Consider the following 19272-nt stretch of genomic DNA (forward strand, 5'->3'; position numbering starts at 1 on the left):
AGATGCTACACATAATGCTTTTCTCAGAGATCCTCAAACTATGGTTTCTGAGCTTCTTATACGAAAATCAAAATAATTATTTAACATGCAAGTCTCTATGCCACAATACCTGCTAAATCAATTCAACCTCTTTTCTCTCTCACACACAAACACTCACACAAATACCAATGAAGCACGGGCACACTAAATTGAGAACCACCTACAAACATGAAGAACAGAAAGCCAAGTTTCCTCCAATCCGCAATGTCATGGAAGGCCTTAAAGTCCTGAAGATGTATTCAAACTCAATGTTAGAGAGACCAGAAAACAACAAAGATTTTTTTCTTTTAAGTACAGTAGCTAACAGACCTAGATCCTGCCTTGTATACACCTGCACTTACTACAATACAGCAGACTGCTGTCTTTAGTGTGCGTGTGTGTGTGTGTATAAACGTGTAAGGGTATATATAACAACTGATTCAAGTGAACGCTCTGCCCAAACAACCAAGGTACCATAATATGTATAGACTCACATGTCTTAAAAAGTCAAAGAATCTCCAAAGGAAGCACTGACTTGGACGGTCATATATAAGTTCATCAGTTAAATGAGAAAACACATGTGAAGCAGAGTACTCAGCCAGTAGTCAAATACTTTAATGTGATAATTTAAATATCAGTTTACACTGATTTTCCGTAAAAAGAGTGAACATGTCGTTTGCATCTAAGTCAAATATTTCAACAAGAACAAAAGAGGAAAGAGGAAAAAGACCTTCACCAAGGTCGTTGACGGTCACAAAGCCTGTGCCAGCCCCCTGGGAGGGGCAGGGGAGGACATAGCAGAGGCACAGCATCTGTCTGTTTGCTGGAGCATTTCTTCATAACTCAAGGCTTTAATTCTGTCTGTATAGTAACAGGTGGGGGTGGGGAGGGAAGGAAAACAAATCTCCCCTGTTTAATATGCACTTGTCACTTGTCTGCTGATTGAAGATTCTGTCATTTTTATTCTCAAAGCCATCTCACACGCCCAGAGACAGGAGAGAATAAACAAAGAGACTCAGAGGAGGTACCCATAAAGAGGTCAGAGGCACATCTTCCTTTGAGAAGAAAGTTCAGGGTTAAGATTTCTACAGAACTGCTGTGGACAAAGCAGGAGCTTACAAGGATCAGAGAGGCACTTCTAAAGCACATGCCAAGAATAATCAATGTGGCCACCTGCCAGGCAAGGTAACTGCAAGAAAACAAAGGCCAATTCACCCACACCACCACAGGTAGAAAATTAGCCTCAAATGCAGCCCACTTTAGCCTAAGAAACAAATCAGGTTTTAAAATTGGAAAGTTCTCCCCTCCCCAAACACCACATTATGAAAGTACGGAACAGAGTGGCGACTGCTGTATTTTCCTTCCTATTTCCAGAAAATCCCCTCTTCAAAGCTAGTTTGTTTTGTTTTGTTTTGTTTTTAAAAGGATTATAGGAAGACTAAGAAATACAAAGGATGCCTCTGTGGCTCAGCACACTGTTTATACCCAGATATCATGAAGCTTTGCATTCAAACCCCAGTCGTAATGGAGTTCCACAGTAGAATGGGTAGAGTGAATGCAACCACCATGAATGTTGGCAGATTATTACACAAAGGGCAGTTCTCCCACAGAGAGGGCTGGCAGGTTGACAGGGGACCAACAAACGAATAAACTGAAAGACAAAATGAGCCCAATTTCCACCCTCACATCTCCCCACACTTACACACTGAGGGAAACAAGCCACCAAAATAACCTGCTACCCTCCATGCTCTTTACTTTGCTTTTAGAGGGGAAAAGTCTAAACAGATAGATCTTCTCAAGACAGCATGGTCCTACCCAGAGAACGAAAATAAAAGAAAGGAGCAGAGGCTCAGCTTCACAGACCTAACAGGGCTGCACAGACTCATCCGAACCCCACAACATGGGCACGTGGGAATGTATTTTCAATCCATATGGAGTGTGGATAACAACCGAATCCTTGCTCAGGTCCACCTCATTTTTGAAATGGAAAAAAATTAAAAACTGCCACCCTAATCCATTCTCTTAGAAAAGGAGAATTTTCAGAGAGGTTTTCAGGGGAAGCTTGTTGTTTGGTTTTGACTGCCAACTTCAGAACTGTGCAGCTTGTGTAGTTTTTCACTGATCTGAATACTATTTATAGCATTTTTTTTTAATTTTTAAAGGTGTACAACACGATGATTTAATATATGTATGTACTGTAAAATGATTACCACAATTAAGTTAATTAATACATTCATATTTACCGTATTTTTATACTATATTTTTATTTTACATACCAATGTATATTATGCATTTGATATATTACAATTAGGTACTTACAGAATACATCTTAAATATTATATATTATTAATATATATAATCTTTGTTCTCCATCCATCTTTTCCACATATATATGATACCCTTGGTTTCCTCATAATCAATATGCTTATAATAAATAAAATTTTGGGGCCAGCCCGGTGGCACAGAGGTTAAGTTCCTACGTTTCGCTTCTTGGCAGCCTGAGGTTCACCGGTTCGGATCCTGGGTGCGGACATGGCACCGCTTGGCAAAAGGCATGCTGTGGTAGGCATCCCACATATAAAGTAGAGGAAAATGGGCATGGATGTTAGCTCAGGGCCAGTCTTCCTCAGCAAAAAGAGGAGGATTGGCAGTAGTTAGCTCAGGGCTAATCTTCCTCAAAATAAATAAATGAATAAATAAATAAATAAATAAAATTCTAATTAGCAATAAAAAGCATTAATCACAGTTTCACATATTTAGATGTAAACAAAAGTTAATTGAAAATTTCTTTTCTTTCATACAATCACAACAATACACCAGATTGCAGTAGAAAAGTCACTTAAGAATTTGAAATAAAGAGTTTACAGGAATGAAGAAATCTTTCTCAAAAGCCTGAAATGTAGAAATCAGATGCAGCTTTTTTTATTCACATGCACAGATCTTTCTGATCTCTGCTTCCATTTTACCTCATGCATTGTCCTAGAAACATAAACTTTGGGCACCCTGATACATATTTGAACATTTACTCCAGTTTCCTCAAATCACTAGCCAGTCTTTGCCCCGATGACGGCAACTGTCAAATCTCTTGCTTTTTTGCTGGGTAAATTACTCTAAGTACAAAAGAAACTGACATTCTACTCTTAAAAATGAAGCTTTTGACATTTCAGGATGTTAATAGATGGATAAACTGTATAACAGGAATATCAGTCCTGAAAGAGATTTTGACCTGAATAGCCAGACATTGCACTTATGCATTTATAATTGCACTAGGAGATGAATGAGAAGAGATGAAGTAGAACCATTTTTCAAGATGCATGCTGTGATTTCTCATTACAGGGATAATCTTAAGCAGTAATGATATTTCTTTAAAAGCTGAATAATTTTAGGAGTAAAACAGAATGAGCAGGAATCTATGCATTAAGCACTGCTTTTCCAAGCATTCCCATTTATACGAGACAAGACCATCCTCACAACCCCAGATACAAATTCTCCAAGAAGACTGAGGCTTATTTAAATGTCTTTCCTTCAAACAAAAAACAGACAGCTGGTGATGAACTCAACATTTTATTAGTCTTTAACAAACTAGTTCTATTTTTTTTAAGTAAGCTCTTCCAAGGAAAAGCAGAAAGCATCTTACTTTTCATAAAAATAATTAGTTTAGAAATGTGTTTTTAAAAGGGAGAGTTAATTCAATTCATATGGATTCTAATAATCATTCTTTTATGTTTAATGAGGAAGCAAACATCATATCTATTACATGAATTTGAGAAATTTTATTCAACATCATGGTAGGATACAACTTAAGACTAGATTTTGTCCCCATTTAATCTATTAGGATGATGAATCTCTTTCTAAATCCAATATGATGAATAGAAATATCCTACCAAAGTTGTCTCACAAATCTAACAACTGAATTCAAAAAAGATAGATTTCTAGTCCTGTCTACGAGTCTTTTAAAAACACTTATAGTTAATAAATATTGTATTCATGTTTGCTGCTCCTAACCAAAAAAAAAGATATTAACATGGTAAAACCCAATTGGTGACATCTGCAGAAGTTGTGTCAGCGTCCTAACCTCTGGCTAGAGAAAGCTTTCCTCTAAAGCACATTTTCTAGACCTGTGGGAACTGATCACAGTTTGTATGAGGAAAGGAAGGGTGCCCCAGACAACATTTAGTGATGGCACTCTTGATAGCGACCACTCTGGTTTTTTCTTTGAAGGCACCAGATATCTAATCCCAATTTTCAAATGCTTCCTTTTACTGTCATTTCATGCCAAACATACCCTTTTAAACTTTGCCACAAGTAATTATTATCTCTCCATCACACAGCATTTTTCTCAGAGTTGCTTTTCAGATTACACTAGAGGTGGGGGAGGGGGAGTAATTTACAAAAAGTGCCAAGGGTGGAGCTTCTCTCTCCCCTTCCCCATTGTTCCAGAAAATCTATTCTAATCCTCAGATAAAGAAATAAATTTAAATTATCTGCAAACCATGGAAAATATTTTTTGCAAATAAAATTTTATGTTGAAGGATGTTTTGGTAATACTAAGATCAGGAACTTCAATAAAATGGAAAGTTTAAATAAGAATTGAACATATCCAGAAACTCAGAAACAGCATATAAGTGACGTTCTCAAATAAAATTAAGGCAGCTTAATTTAGTACATTCCCAGGATATTATACTACATATTTTGAGATGTTTACCTGTACCCTGAACAATAGAACACTAAATAAAGTAGAAATCCATCAGTTCATAATTATAAGAATTCCAAAATTCCTGAGTTCAAATCATGCCTCCTGAGTGATTACAGCTCTCTGTGCTAAAGTCTTATATACATATCTAATTTATAATAAAGACATTAGTTCTGTCAGCAATATGAGTATTGTTTACACCAGACTTCAAATTTCAAGAATGCATTCTTTTTAATTTAACTCACAAAAAAAGTCCAAAGAAAATAAAGTTTCAATATACATTTTCATGTGCTTACGACTTGGACTCAAACAAGCTATTTTTATCTGTGGTTCACTGGTAAGGAAACAGCTTTTTAAGTAAAGATAGCCATATGCACCTTGCCTCACTTCACTGCAGCAAAGGAAATAAATCTCATCATTTTACTTCTTTGTAAAGTATACTACTTATCACATGGGTGAGAAGTTCACCCATTAATGGTGTATGAATTCTTTCAGGATGCCAACCACCCAATTGTCAGAGCCTTTAAAGACAATAAAGTATTAACCTTGACCTAACACATAATAGTATGTTTTTTCAAGACAAAATCCACAAAGTTGGAGGTGACAGTTTTATTTTCATTGAGGTTCATGAACTTTTTTTCAATTAAAATTAATTATATAAAAAGTAGAATATAATAACATGCCATTTTCAATAGAATTATGGAACAGTTTGATTTTCCTCACTACATGATATATCTATATGTATTTATTTATAAGCTAAAAGCAAGCTCAGATATATATCATAATAGGAAAGAGCACTTCACTCATTTAAGTGACATTTTCATTTTTTCTGTCAACCTACACATTTACTTATTTGAACTAATGTTCTATTGTTCATTTTGGTCATCAGGATTGATAAACAAATGAGCTCATATTTCACAGACATATCAAAATCTTAATTATCAACAAAATCCCAACTAAGTTAAACTCTTTTTTTACTGTATGCAGTTTTTAAGAGAAAGAGATGAATCACAAGGAAATACATTATAAATTATCATTCTTAAAACACTATTACCCACAGTAGATTCTGGACTCAGGAGACATGTCACATAATTTCATTCCTAACCCACAATTACAATGGGAAACTTCATATTTCAAAAATGATCCTCAGGCACTATAAGATCCTATATCAAAGAGGATATATTATTTTTATAATGTCCTACTTATAAATTAATGTGCTAAATCATTTTAGAGATATTTGTAACACAACTGAAAAATTGAGGTAACTAGTTCACCCTTTTTGAATCTGAGGCTCCTTTAAATCAGAATACTTAATTATCCAGGAATTCCACTTGTCAATGATTTCCTGAACTTTCGAATTTCAAATATTTGCATTCTGAATAGTGGCAGAGGCCCACTAAAGCTTTTCGTTTTAGAATTTAATCAAGATATAGTTTGCTTTTAAGTCAATTTATGACGGTAGTGCAAAGTAGAAATAGAACTCACTAATAAATTTCCAAGTGTTCTCTCCTATTCATGGGTGTTAATTCCTGTTCTTACTTTTCTTGCAAAGTATACGTGATTATCTTCTACATTGATTAAATTGCTTATTTAAAGCAAATGATTCAAATTTTTTGGAATGAAGCTTTGCAGAGAGTAAATTTTAACAAAAATTTGGCCTTATTAAGCCAAAAAAAATGTGCCTACTGCCGAACTTGATGATAGATTTAGAAATCCATGATGAATTTAAAGCCATATAAATATCTCTTTTGCAAAGAGAACATATACTAAGATTTTACAAGGTTCATTCCAACAAAACGTACGCCAAGACATAATCCAATGTTTGAATAGTTTGAATTGGTGCAAGGACAGCTTGTTCCAAAATCGCTCTCAAGGTTCTTGCCTTGGTGGTTTACTCAACAAAAATAGCTGAAACATGCATTAAACTCCAATTATGGAGAAAGAACTCTATAATCTTTTATCTATTGAAATAAACCAAGTCCCTTATCTTTAGAGAGCTTACAGGCTAGAGGGGAAACAAGAACAGAAAACTGAAATACAATACGGTGGTAAATGCCTTAAAAGCAATATGAACAAGGTGTTCTGGAATCGCAGGAGGAGCACTCACCCCGACAATTCAGGCTTCAGGGAAGACTTCCAGGAGGAGAATGTACCTGAACCGAACAATGAAAAGTGGATTAGATCTACTGAGGTAAAGAAAAATGGGAATGGTATTCCTAGCAGAGAAAAGAACAAGACTGAAGAGAGAGTAATAGGAAAGAGCATGAAGGCAGGGTTCTTTTGGTAATTCACTATCAAAAGAATATGAATATGAGGAAGGAAGTAATCACTGAAATATTCTGACAGGGAAGAAGTCAGATCATAGGAGCAGATTATAATGTACAATCTATAACACCATGAAGGCTTTGGATTTTCTCTTAGTAAACAAATGTGCCTAGTATTGAAACTCTGGGTAAGATGGTAAATGGTGGCAATAGCTACTGTCCCATTAGCATGGCTGCTCCTATTTGTATCTATGACTCTAGGAAGTTCTCAGTACATATAATAAGAGACTAAAGTTAAAAGGCATTGTACATCCTACTAGGCTCTAAGAAATGTCCCCTGCTCCCATGGATATCACAGGGAAAAACAGTGTTTCTCAATGGGGGTGCCAACGGCAAATGTGGGGGAAAATTGCACACTGCATTTTATATATGGAGAATCTGAGGTTCAGAGATTCTAGTGAAGAATCATTGGTCTGGGGGGCCGGCCCCGTGGCTGAGTGATTAAGTTTGCGCGCTCTGCTTAGGAGGCCCAGGGTTTCATTGGTTGGGATCCTGGGCACGGACGTGGCACTGCTCATCAAGCCATGCTGAGGCTGCATCCCACATGCCACAACTAGAAGGACCCACAACTAAAAGTATACAACTATGTACCGGGGGGCTTTGGGGAGAAAATGGAAAATAAAATAAAACAAACATTAAAAAAAAAAAAAAGAATCATTGGCCTGGATTGCAAATAACCATTAGATACCTCCTGTTCCCAATTAGAAACTAAGTTTCTAGAGCACAGGGTCTGTATCACTTTGATATATGACATAATCAGGGACATGACAGGTTTTAAATTCTGACATAACTAAATTTACATTTCTGTTCTATTATACACTAACCGCATTATAAGAAAGTTTAGTTCATTTCTCTGAACCTCAGATTCTCCATATATAAAATGCAGGCAACAATACCCATCTTACAGTGCTGAAATGAATAAAGAAAGAGTACATGTAAATAGCCTGATAAATTATAGATGCTCAAGACACATTTGTAGAAATTACAGTTTCAATTCCCTTGTTTTACAGCAGAAGAAACGAAGCCACAATATCTAAGAGCCTTGCCCAGTCCTGTAGAACAGTGCATGTGCCCACCTTTTTTATTAACTGTACCATAAGAGAGATTCAAATTTGTGCTCCTATTTCCCCAAATCAGGAAAGAAAAGACTGGTTCAAAACTGCAATGTATGCATTCAAGTTAGAAAAATGACTAAACTCTGAAAGTAATTATACACATTTTTATATCTGTACTAGCAATTTATACCTAGCAATGTTAGAAACTATTATGTACAGCAAAAGTTAGTCTTACTTAGAATATATATTTCTCAAACCCCAAATCTCATAATACTTAGTAACTGACTAAATAAAAAATGCAAAATCTGCAGAGCCAAGCCATCATAAACAAGGTTAAAAGCCTATGTGGGAAAATAATTTATAATCAATGGACAAAGTATGAACGATTCAAATATTAAGAAAAAGCTCTTACAAATTGAGCAAAAAATGATGACAAAAATTATTCTATGGAAATTTAAACAGAAGGATAAAACACTGAGAAAAATATATAAAATATTTTTACCTTCATTTTTTTTTTTTAGATTTTTTTTTATCCTTTTTCTCCACAAAGCCCCCCAGTACACAGTTGTATATATTTTAGTTGTGGTACATGGGACGCCGCCTCAGCATGGCCTGATGAGCCACGCCATGTCTGCGCCCAGGATTCAAACAAGTGAAACCCTGGGCCACTGAAGTGGAGCATGCGAACTTAACTACTCACCCACGGGGCCAGCCCCTTAACTTCACTTTTAAATAAATTTTACTGAAACATAATTGATAATAATTTTTTGGCTATGATACAGGTTAAGATTAAAAGACTGACAACTAAGTCAGTTGTTGCTATAAGTTGTTGGTATAAGCATCAAAGTAAGACATCACTCAAGGTACTATTGGAAGGACTGTCTGTTGGAACAGCCCTTCTGGTAATCAAGTTGTCTGGACACGTTAAAACAAACAATATGTACTTTTTATCTTGAAATTTTACTTATAGATATTTATCCTAGAGTTATAATCAGATGAGCACCAAAATACACGCAAAAGTATTCTGTCCATCGTCCCATCCTCTCTTTAGAAAACCAGCACACAAACTATCTTCCATGGTCCCTGCTGGTTGGGCAGGGGACCATGGACCTAACTGATTAGAGAAGAGGGAGCCACCGGACCCCTGCTGACCAAATACCATCTCTCCCTGTGGAATTTGGAAATAAAAATGAAAACTTTAATCAACAGTCAATTGTGAAGACGTGTAGGAGTAGAGTGGCTATTTTTCACTCAATACACAGATGCAAAGACGACGGCAGATGCCAAAGAGAAGCTAAGACAATAAAAGCTGCCCAAAGTGCCCCAATTTATTTCTTGATTCTAGGCCCTAAAGGAGGCCCAACTCTACTGACTAGCCCTGGGTTCTCTGAGGTACGTCTGTATCCCGCTCACACATCTCTAAGTGCTCTGATGGCCTGAATAGCTCTCTCCTGACACCAAACTATATCCAAATAAGACACAGTTATTCCTCTGCCATGCTCATGATATTAGAAAACTTTAAACAGCTCCATATGCCCACCATTAGAAACTCTGTTAAATATCTGAATCCCGTACAGTCATAAAAAGAGAACACAGACCCATATTTCTTGTCTTAGAAAACGGTCATGACATACTGTTGAGTAAGGAAAAGCAGTTTACAGACACCATCAATTCAATATATGCACACAGTGAGATATCTGAAAAGATAGTGACCTAAATTTAACAAAATTTATTTTCCTAGAGATAAAGTGATTTTATTCTCCTCTATAATTTTCTGTATTGTTGGCTTTTCATTGAGCATCTATCTTATTTTAATAAATCAGGAAAAATCAAATTTCTACATTTAAAACAAATCAGAATAGAAACAAAAGAAAAGAAGAGAGCAAGAGGAAACAAAGTCTCAGTGAAACATCAAAGGACTGACTTTTCATCTCAAACAAAGGATGGTTTGATCCCTATAGGAAGAAAACTCTGACATTATTCTCAGCTTTCAAGAGCAGGTACAAGCAATGACACAATACTGTCGAAGATTTCTTTGAGTTTCTATTTGCCAGCTAAATATGTCTCTTTTTTTTATTATAATACTTGTTTTATAAAGTTATTTAAAATTATATCAGGAAGACTTGCAAGAGCAGAGGAGTGTTTTACTTACACGTTAAGGGTATAGCTTTAAAATTCATATCCTGTCCTCTAGCTGTTCAAAAGTAAGGGGGGAAAAGAAATCAATAAACACCAGTCCTTCATCTCTGCTCAATTTAGCTCTTTTGGTGAGCAAAGAACTCCTATGGCAATCGTCCAAAGCATCCAAATTTCAGGCAGCTTGACAGCCCTTTCAGTCAGGTCAGTTCTTACAGAGATAGTAATCAAGTCTCCCATGATGAATTTTATTCACAGAGCAGGACTGATTACAGAGCAGGTTGAATCGCTGCACACTATTGACTGGAGATCAATTTTCATCTTGAGGGACTATGGAGAGCAGTACACAATAAGGCAGAAGGAGGACCAGGAGAATTCAATAGTGTTACAAACCAAACCAAATGAGACCCTATTAGTATAAAAACACGCCATTGTATCACCTAACATTCCTACCATATTTATCGAGAAAATATTTTACTTTAGAAAAAGAAAATTACTTAAAATACACCAATAAAATTTTGTCTAAATCTTACATGGCCCCATTTGATATATCTCAAAAAAGAAAACTAACCAGAACTCAAAAAAGAAAAAAGAAAAATCCTATAATTCTTGCTATTAGTTTTCTCTTGTAATGGATGGTGTTCTCTTTGTCGTATTCTTTTCTATGCTGTGGACACATGCCCATGCAAAAATTGTTTAGAAGATAATCTGTTGTGTTTGTCTTTCCCTTTCATTGCAAGGAAGATACTCTTTAACATATAATGAAACAATTGGCATAGGCCTTACAAGTTTTGCCTCTGCATTATGTCCAATCGTTGGGAAAGCGTCAGTGGGTCCAATTATCTCAGGAACAAATGTCGCAATGTTTCTGCTCTCTATATCAACCAGAAACCTAAAAGCTTTCTATGCTACCACAGCCTGTCCACACAAAAGATTAGAATTAAAAATTACCAGGCTTAATTCCCTCAATCTGTAAATAGAGTATCTATTATATCTTAGTTTTCTGGGCATAGTCCCAGTGTAAGCTCATTGTCCTGGAGTAAATACTAATGTGCATTTTCACCGTCAGAAGTGACCCACTTTGGACTATAAATTAACACATCTTCCTAGTGAAAAATATTTGGAAACTTTGCCCATCCAAAAGAAATAAATCAACAAGAAAATATCCTCCTTTAACTCCTGCTTCATATCACACTACCATTGTACTTGATTCCTTCTTTCAAGGCCAATTTCTTGTAATAATTTTTGACAGTCTTAATGGCAGCTTCCATTTCTTTATTTTCCATTAATACCTCAAAATTCTAGAACTCAAGTTCCACCTCTTTATCGTGGATTAATAAATTAAATTGCCTTTTCTCAGTCGATACGCCAATAACATTATGGAACATTGGATATTTGACTACTTCATCTGTCTTAAAATTATTTCTTCCTTGTCTGTCATTTTCACAATCTCTAAATCTTCAAATTCTCTTTGTCTCTCTTTCTCTTTATTTAGATTATTTCTCCAGAGTTTTGACCTCTTATTCTACTTGCTTTTCTTTAGTGATCTACTCCAATCCTAGAGTTTCAACTACCACCTCTAAGTTCATGACTCAAAAATCCACCCCCTGAATTGACTTCTCCCCCAAACTGCAGACTTCAGACTTTTACGGCATCTAGGGGCATTTTGAACTCAAGAAGTCCAAACTACTTTTCATCACTCTCCAATGTGTAATCTCTCTCCAATTCCAAGTGCTTTAATCAGCCTTCTGTCTTGGAGAGTATCTACCGGTACTATAACCCTAGATACTAATAGTCAGTAACACCAATAAATGAACGAATGAAAGAGAAAGTGTTCTTGACGTGGGGAAAGCTAAACTTTGTAAATTAGATCTGTGGTGGAATTATTTTGTGATTCTTCTACCAAGGTCGACCTTCAATATTATCCATTTTCTTTTCCTTAATTTAAATATATCACTATGATATTCTGTCTCTCTTAATACATATTTTCAGATTGCACTTCCTTCTTGTATTTCTTCTGAAACTACCTATATCAAAGTTTCTTAAAACAAATACAGGGGCCGGCTCCGTGGCCGAGTGGTTAAGTTCGCGCGTTCCGCTGCGGCGGCCCAGGGTTCAGATCCTGGGCACGGACATGGCACAGCTCGTCAGGCCACGTTGAGGTGGCGTCCCACATCCCACAACTAGAAGGACCTGCAACTAAGATATACAACTATGTACCAGGGGGGTTTGGGAAATAAAGCAGAAAAAAAAAGAACAACAACAACAAAAACAAATACAAACCTCTAACAATCAAGCAAAATTTAGAATGTTTCTTACTTGGACCCTGCTAACTAAGGAGTACTAGATAAGAAATATTCTAATCGTCATTCCTCAATTACCAAAAAATTATTTTTTGTTGACTATTTATAAAGTCACAAGGTTCTGTAAGTAAATAGTAACATGTAACAACAACATCTAATACAATAAATACCTAATACATTAGCTTTAAAATAGGTTTGAATTTCTCTAAAGGAAGCATTTAAAAAAGATGCAATGGCAAAGTATTTTAATGATAAATCATCTACTTATAATAAAATAGAAAATGAAAACAAGATAGGAGCACACCTTACAGGATATATTTATATACTTTGCCTCAACCAGCAAAATGAAGGAGGAAAAATGAGCAAAACTCAACATGTGGCTTACACTAGATAGAATGTTTTTGAAGCTGTGGATGTACTTAGATAAAGGACAATGGAGAAAAAGAGGGAAGCTCTAAGAATACTTCTAACATATGGCACTACATTAACAAATCCATTGGGTGCTCTCACTTTGTGTCACAGCGGCTTCTTTTAAGAACCAGAGCAAGGAGTAAAATGAAGTCAAAGTGGAGCATAGCATCGCTGTCTTCTTTGAAATAAAATGTATAGTTTAGTTCACTGAACACCACTCTTTTCAATATTAAGAGGTAGTATATTAGATTTGAGCTCTATATAACAATTCACATAATGCTATGTCAAATAAATATTTTTAAAACTGTCTAAATATATATTTATACTGTGGACCATAATAACTCCATTATAGCATCTATGATAGCTGAAAAACTACTCAAACATTAGGGGGTACATTTTCAGCACAGCATGAGCGCATTTAGCCCAGAGATTCCCATTAACGTCAATGAGAGTTGCATGGTTCAACCTTAACACACACTGCTTTGAAAATTTACCCCAAACCATCTGAGCAAAAAGCTCCCCAAAAGAAAGGAAATTTTAAATTTTCCAACACAAATCTAGCTTTTTGGGTATAATTACCCATTCACCATTCTTAAACTTGTAATATAAATTGGTAGTCTTTCCCCTACCACTAGATGTTTTACCTTCAAAGCAAAAACTAAATTGATTAGTGGCAAATTTTAATTATGATGGCCCTGTTCCCCATTAATATAAACCTGATAAAGAAACTCTTCCAAAATTTTTTTTGTTTTTTGAGCTAACATCTGCTGCTAATCCTCCTCTTTTTGCTGAGGAAGACTGGGCCTGAGCACACATCCATGCTCATCTTCCTCTAACTTTATATGTGGGACGCCTACCACAGCATGGCTTGCCAAGCAGCGCCATGTCTGTGCCCAGGATCCAAACCAGCGAACCCTGTACCGCTGAAGCAGAACGTGCCCACTTAACCACTGCACCACCGGGCCAGCCCCTCCAAATATTTTAATTAGAAATTTCCCTGAAAATATTTGCCATTAGATGGCTTAATAGTCTAACCAAAATATGCTACTTTAACTATATGACTTTCTGTTGACTGTAGATAACCTTCAGTACAAAAAAAGTGTATTAAATATGTTTTTCTGCCTTATTTCTGCAAATTTCTGTTTTACATATTTTCCAAAGTTTGGGCTCATATAAATTTAAACTCCTGTTTGAATTTACAGCTCATTGTATAACATATGAAAAAGGTTTGGCAAAAAAATACTATTCTCCGGTAATACCAATTCTCAGACTATTCTTGGCTAGACATATTCTAACATCAATCTTTGAATTCTTTTTTTCTAATTACATTTTTTTCACTAGAATTTGGCTAGCTAAAGATGGATTGACGTTGCCAAAACAACGCATACTCAAAATTCAATTCTTCTAAATAAAGTCTACCTAATAAAAGTTCATGGATTTAGCCACATTGAACAAGTAATTATAGCTATGATTAGAAGTAATATTAGTTTGCTACCTAAATTTTTCCTGATTTCTCTTTTATAATGATTTTTAAAAACCAACTAAAGGAAATGAATAGTTATAATTATAAATACTTTATTGAAAATATCCAAGCAAACATAGCAAATGACCAGGTATCTCCTTCTGTCTCTCAGACAACATTTAAATAAAGCGAATATACTTCTAAATATTTAGGTCCTGAGGAAAGATACCGGACAATTCATCCTCTTACACTCAGCACACAGCAAACAGTAAGGTTTATTGCTAAGATCTCGAGAAATGCTTATTGTAAGATCTGGTTTAATATGTAGCATGTTTTAGATTAACAAAATTAACTTTTTACATTGAGAAAATTTTTCCATTTACGTGAAAATTAAGTAGAAGAAGTTACAAGTAAATTTCAACTACAGAAAATGATTTCATGCTTATGGAGATTCAAACAAATTTTATGATTAAAAATCTGTTTATAGAGGATCTATTTTTCTACATCAATTAAACAAGTAATAAATGTTTATTTTCATATATTATTCTAAAATATTTAAGTGTTCATTTGAAACCTGTATGAAAACCATATATTTCCTAGAATTTCCATTGAGATGTAGAAAAATGAGTCTGTTTTATTACCTACATGTGGATTCCAATAGGTTATACTGGTTCTGAGATCAGAGGACTCCTTCTGTGTGATAATACATACAAACAATGTAGATAAAAAGACTTCAAATTCCTTCTGACACAGTACATATTAACAGCATACAGACACTAGAGACATGTCACTCAAGAGAAAGAGTAACTTACAAAACAAGATGTCAAGTTTCATTTGGGTTAAGAGTATTTATGTTGGAATGAAACACACCTGGTTTCCAGCCTCAGCTAAGCAACCTGCTTCCTCACCTGCACATCCACAGGTAACAATTTAACTCTCTGGGTCCCAGTTTCCCCGTAGCCCTATTTCTTAATTTCTTACATGGAAGTTATACTTTTCAATGTAATAGGTTCTAGTGTTCTTAAAAGGACATAATTCTCAGCAATATGCAACAGCTTTTTATTCACTTAATAACAGCTCCCTTACTATTTCACAGTAAGCTATTAAATCCAATTAGCTCACAATTAACTTTTTACATTAAATATATTAAATATACTTTTACTCCTCTAATTTACTGCATATATCCAGTAAAAAAAGAATACTACCATAAAATTACCAGGAAAGGTAAAGAGTTATCACAGTAGGAAAAAACAAACAAAAAGCTAGAATATAAGACGCATAGGGGAGAATCTTTTCTGTTTTGATAACTTCTCTCCAACACCTAGAACTAGTACTGGAATGTGCTCAACAAGTATTCGTTAAATGAAAACCATAGAAAAAGAAAAGGCCTGTTAAATCACACAAGATTGTAACCTATCATTAACTCAATAAAAATAAATAAATAAATAAATAAATACATACATACAAAGAAAAGGCCTGTTAAACAAATGAGAATTCACATGCCACTCTCAAAGTGATAGTTTTATATTGAGCTACTGAAAAACTTCTTTCTACTCACATTTCACTAGGACTTCTGCCTTAGTATATGAGCATATGTTAATATCCAAATATTGCACTACAACATAAATAAAAATAACACTACAAAAACCTGTTATAAATTTTGTATACACTATTTTTAAGCAATACATTCAGTAATCTGTAAAGTCAGACTTCCACACCACAAGAACTCTATTATAACTAAGATAATAAGCTTATTATTTGAGGCTTTCAGAATTTAACATTCTATTTCATGTATGATATAATGGATTATATTATCCAGGTGCTTATCCTTATCTATGCCAAGGTAATTCAGTCCATCGCAGAGGAGAAACAATTCTTCAAAGCACATGCACATTTTAGTAGCTTTTATATTTAAAATTTAAGAGTTACATAGACATGAGCACCTTACCCTACTCAACTGCTGGCATCTATTGTTTCTTACATAATAATATAATTAATTAAACTATTTATATAGCATTTGATACTTTACAAAGCACTTTCAAACAGATTACAAAAACTTTAATAATTTTAATTAATAGTTATGCTTGGTTTATGTATGATCAAACTTGAACGCAGTGAAATATACTCAATCTCAACACATCAGTCTCGCAAATAGCGAGCTAGGATTGAACCTACGTCCATAGACTCTAAGTGTTACATAGGCTTTGCATATTCAGAACTACTCATCAACTACAACACATGGGAGAAGGGAGAAGCATTTCCAGATTGCTACAACACGTTAAAGTCAATTTTCAGGAATTAGCCAGACATTCTCATTCTTTTCTTAGCTTTAAGTGTAACCATGTAAATATACCCAGGTTCTTAACAGAATAAAAAAATAAAGAAAAACATTAAATAGCTTGGGCATTGAGGACAGAAAGTAATAGTGACGTGGGGCTGGCCCCGTGGCCGAGTGGTTAAGTTCGTGCACTCTGCTGCAGGCAGCCCAGTGTTTCGTTGGTTCGAATCCTGGGCACGGACATGGCACTGCTCATCAAACCATGCTGAGGCAGCGTCCCACATGCCACAACTAGAAGGACTCACAACGAAGAATATACAACTATGTACCGGGGGGGATTTGGGGAAAAAAAGGAAAAAAATAAAATCTTTAAAAAAAAAAAAAGAAATAGTGACGTGAAGATTTTTATGAAATTACTTAGAAATTTATTCCAAGTGGTTGTAGAGAAGATGGAAATTTTCTTTGCCTAGAATGAAACAAAAGTGAAAGATGGTGATGTGTTTTCCTTAAGTGCTGTTTTTCGAGTTTCTGAAAATGCCACATTTCTATCTAAAATTTTCCTTAAATTTTTTTCCACCAAAAATTGATCCTGGAAAGGCAGTATAAGGTAGAATTTCAGTGCATATTTTAAACCAGGCAGCCTGGTTCTTATTACACCATTTACTAGTTGTCACCTGGACAAGTTACTTAATATCTCTAAGTTTCAGTTTTAACTAAAATGGGTAAAATAATGCAAGACTGCTATAAGAAGTAGAGAATTAATGTCTAGAACTTGCCAAATATCTGACAACTAATAATTACTAAATAACTGAGATTTAATTAGCATTGTGACTGTCAACATAATAATTCTATTTAAAATACTTTAAAGTCTCTGGAATATTAAATTTGCCAGGAATAAACACAGAAAATTTAACTGAGGGAGTTTTCATATTTACAAAAACTTACAAGGTTTGGAAGGGGGCTAAACTGTGATGTGCGCTATAATGGTAGTTGTAGTGTATTGGGGTGATTCAGGGCTATTGGCCTGATGAGAGACTCTGATGACGCTTATCTGAAGACTATATTCATAGTGCTTTTGTCATTTTGTAGGTTAGCATGGGCTAACCCCGCAGAACAGAGTGACAGACTTCAGGAGTGTGTGTAGCTAATTCTTCTGAAAGAGAGTGATGACTCAAATCATGAGACCGCTAATGCTATTACACTACTTCACAATTCACAAACTTTTCCAAGAATTAGCTCATTTGATCCTCAAAATAATCTTGACATAAAGGCAAGGCAAATACTATGGCCCTTTTGCTGCTAGGAGAACTGGAGTTCTGAGAAGGTAAAATGTTAGCCCATTAGCAAAACCAGAGCTACAATCCATATCTTGAGCCTCCTTGTTCAGTGTTGCTTATAAACAATCTTCTTCCAAAGTTAAGTAGATGGAATTTGAAAAAATCATTTATTTACAATCATATCCTATTCCTTTTCTTTTTATAATGCACAGAACTAATAGCTTTGTTTTTGAGTTTTTACGTCACGTTTAGAAGAAGAAAAAGACTTTAAGAAAATATTTTGGTATTAAAACTGTTAGTGTGGCAGTTTGGAAGGCTGATATAGTCCCTGGTTACTCTATAAGGACAGAAGCTACAATCTTCCCATTTGCCTTTCTTTTCCCAATCAAAAAATACGATTGGGAAACAAACTACTTCGCTCTCCACTAATCTACAGTCACATTTCAGAATTCATTGTCATTGTGCCCTTCAAAAATGTACCAAACCCAATACATAAAGAAAAGCCTACTAATGTATGCCTTATGCAAGAAAGAAAAAACAAGTTAATAGCTTTTGATGTAGGGAGATCCATTTCCAGCTCTCCCGTAAACCCCTTAAGGATGCTGGCAGTACATAATGAATGTACTCTAACCACTCTTTGAATTATGACATGGTGAAAAGCCTTTGTAAGAATCCTATTAATCTTTGGGTCAAAAGTGCCCTACAATCTAGTAGAGTACTTGCATATGGTTCCACCAAAAATCTGCTTTCTATTTTAAAACGTTAAAATAATTGCTACTTCTTTAGCAGAATCAGTAGCTAGGTTATTGGTCTGCCAGATCCTCTCCCAGATTTAGCTCTAAGAAACGTACTCATGTACTTAAAGAACATATAATCTAGCCTCGTGGTTTATAACAAAACAATCAGACAATCAGAAAGTGACCAAAAGTTTTCTGACCTGTAAGGGAATTTAGAAATCAACAGTCTTTCATTTCTACAAGTTTCAGGTTTTACTTTTCTCTTAACCCTTCTAGATGATAAAATACCCCAAAAGGTAAGTCTGTGTGGAAGCTTGAAAGTTTCAAAGCCTTAAGAAAAAAACCTCGAAATCAATTTACACTGTTCAATTTCTGTATTATTAGGAATTTTATTACTATCTTAACAAAATGCATCTTGAAAGAGAGACATTAGAAAAATAGCCTAAAATTCTCTACTAGCCTTTACATAGTTGCCAGAAATATGAAAAAGCAGGAGGAGAGAGAGAGTGCCACATTATACATCAGCCACTTGATAATGCTGGCAAAAAATGTACTCAAATATTTCAAATGATCCCGAG

At 35.1% G+C, this 19272-nt stretch overlaps 1 protein-coding gene across 50 annotated transcripts in view; it reads right to left on the minus strand.

Moving 5' to 3' along the window:
* ADGRL3 (adhesion G protein-coupled receptor L3) overlaps positions 1-19272 on the minus strand; it is an 801265-nt gene that overhangs the window by 670695 nt on the left and 111298 nt on the right. For 2 of the 50 annotated variants that reach the window (XM_070262431.1, XM_070262413.1), the window contains exon 2: positions 6819-6864. The exons of the other annotated variants lie outside the window; for them this stretch is intronic. The gene's annotated coding sequence lies outside the window, so the exon portion shown is untranslated. The remainder of the gene's footprint in view (positions 1-6818; positions 6865-19272) is intronic. 50 annotated transcript variants of the gene reach the window in all.

The sequence above is a fragment of the Equus caballus genome, chromosome 3 (assembly GCF_041296265.1).
Source record: "Equus caballus isolate H_3958 breed thoroughbred chromosome 3, TB-T2T, whole genome shotgun sequence".
Classification (NCBI taxonomy): domain Eukaryota; kingdom Metazoa; phylum Chordata; class Mammalia; order Perissodactyla; family Equidae; genus Equus; species Equus caballus.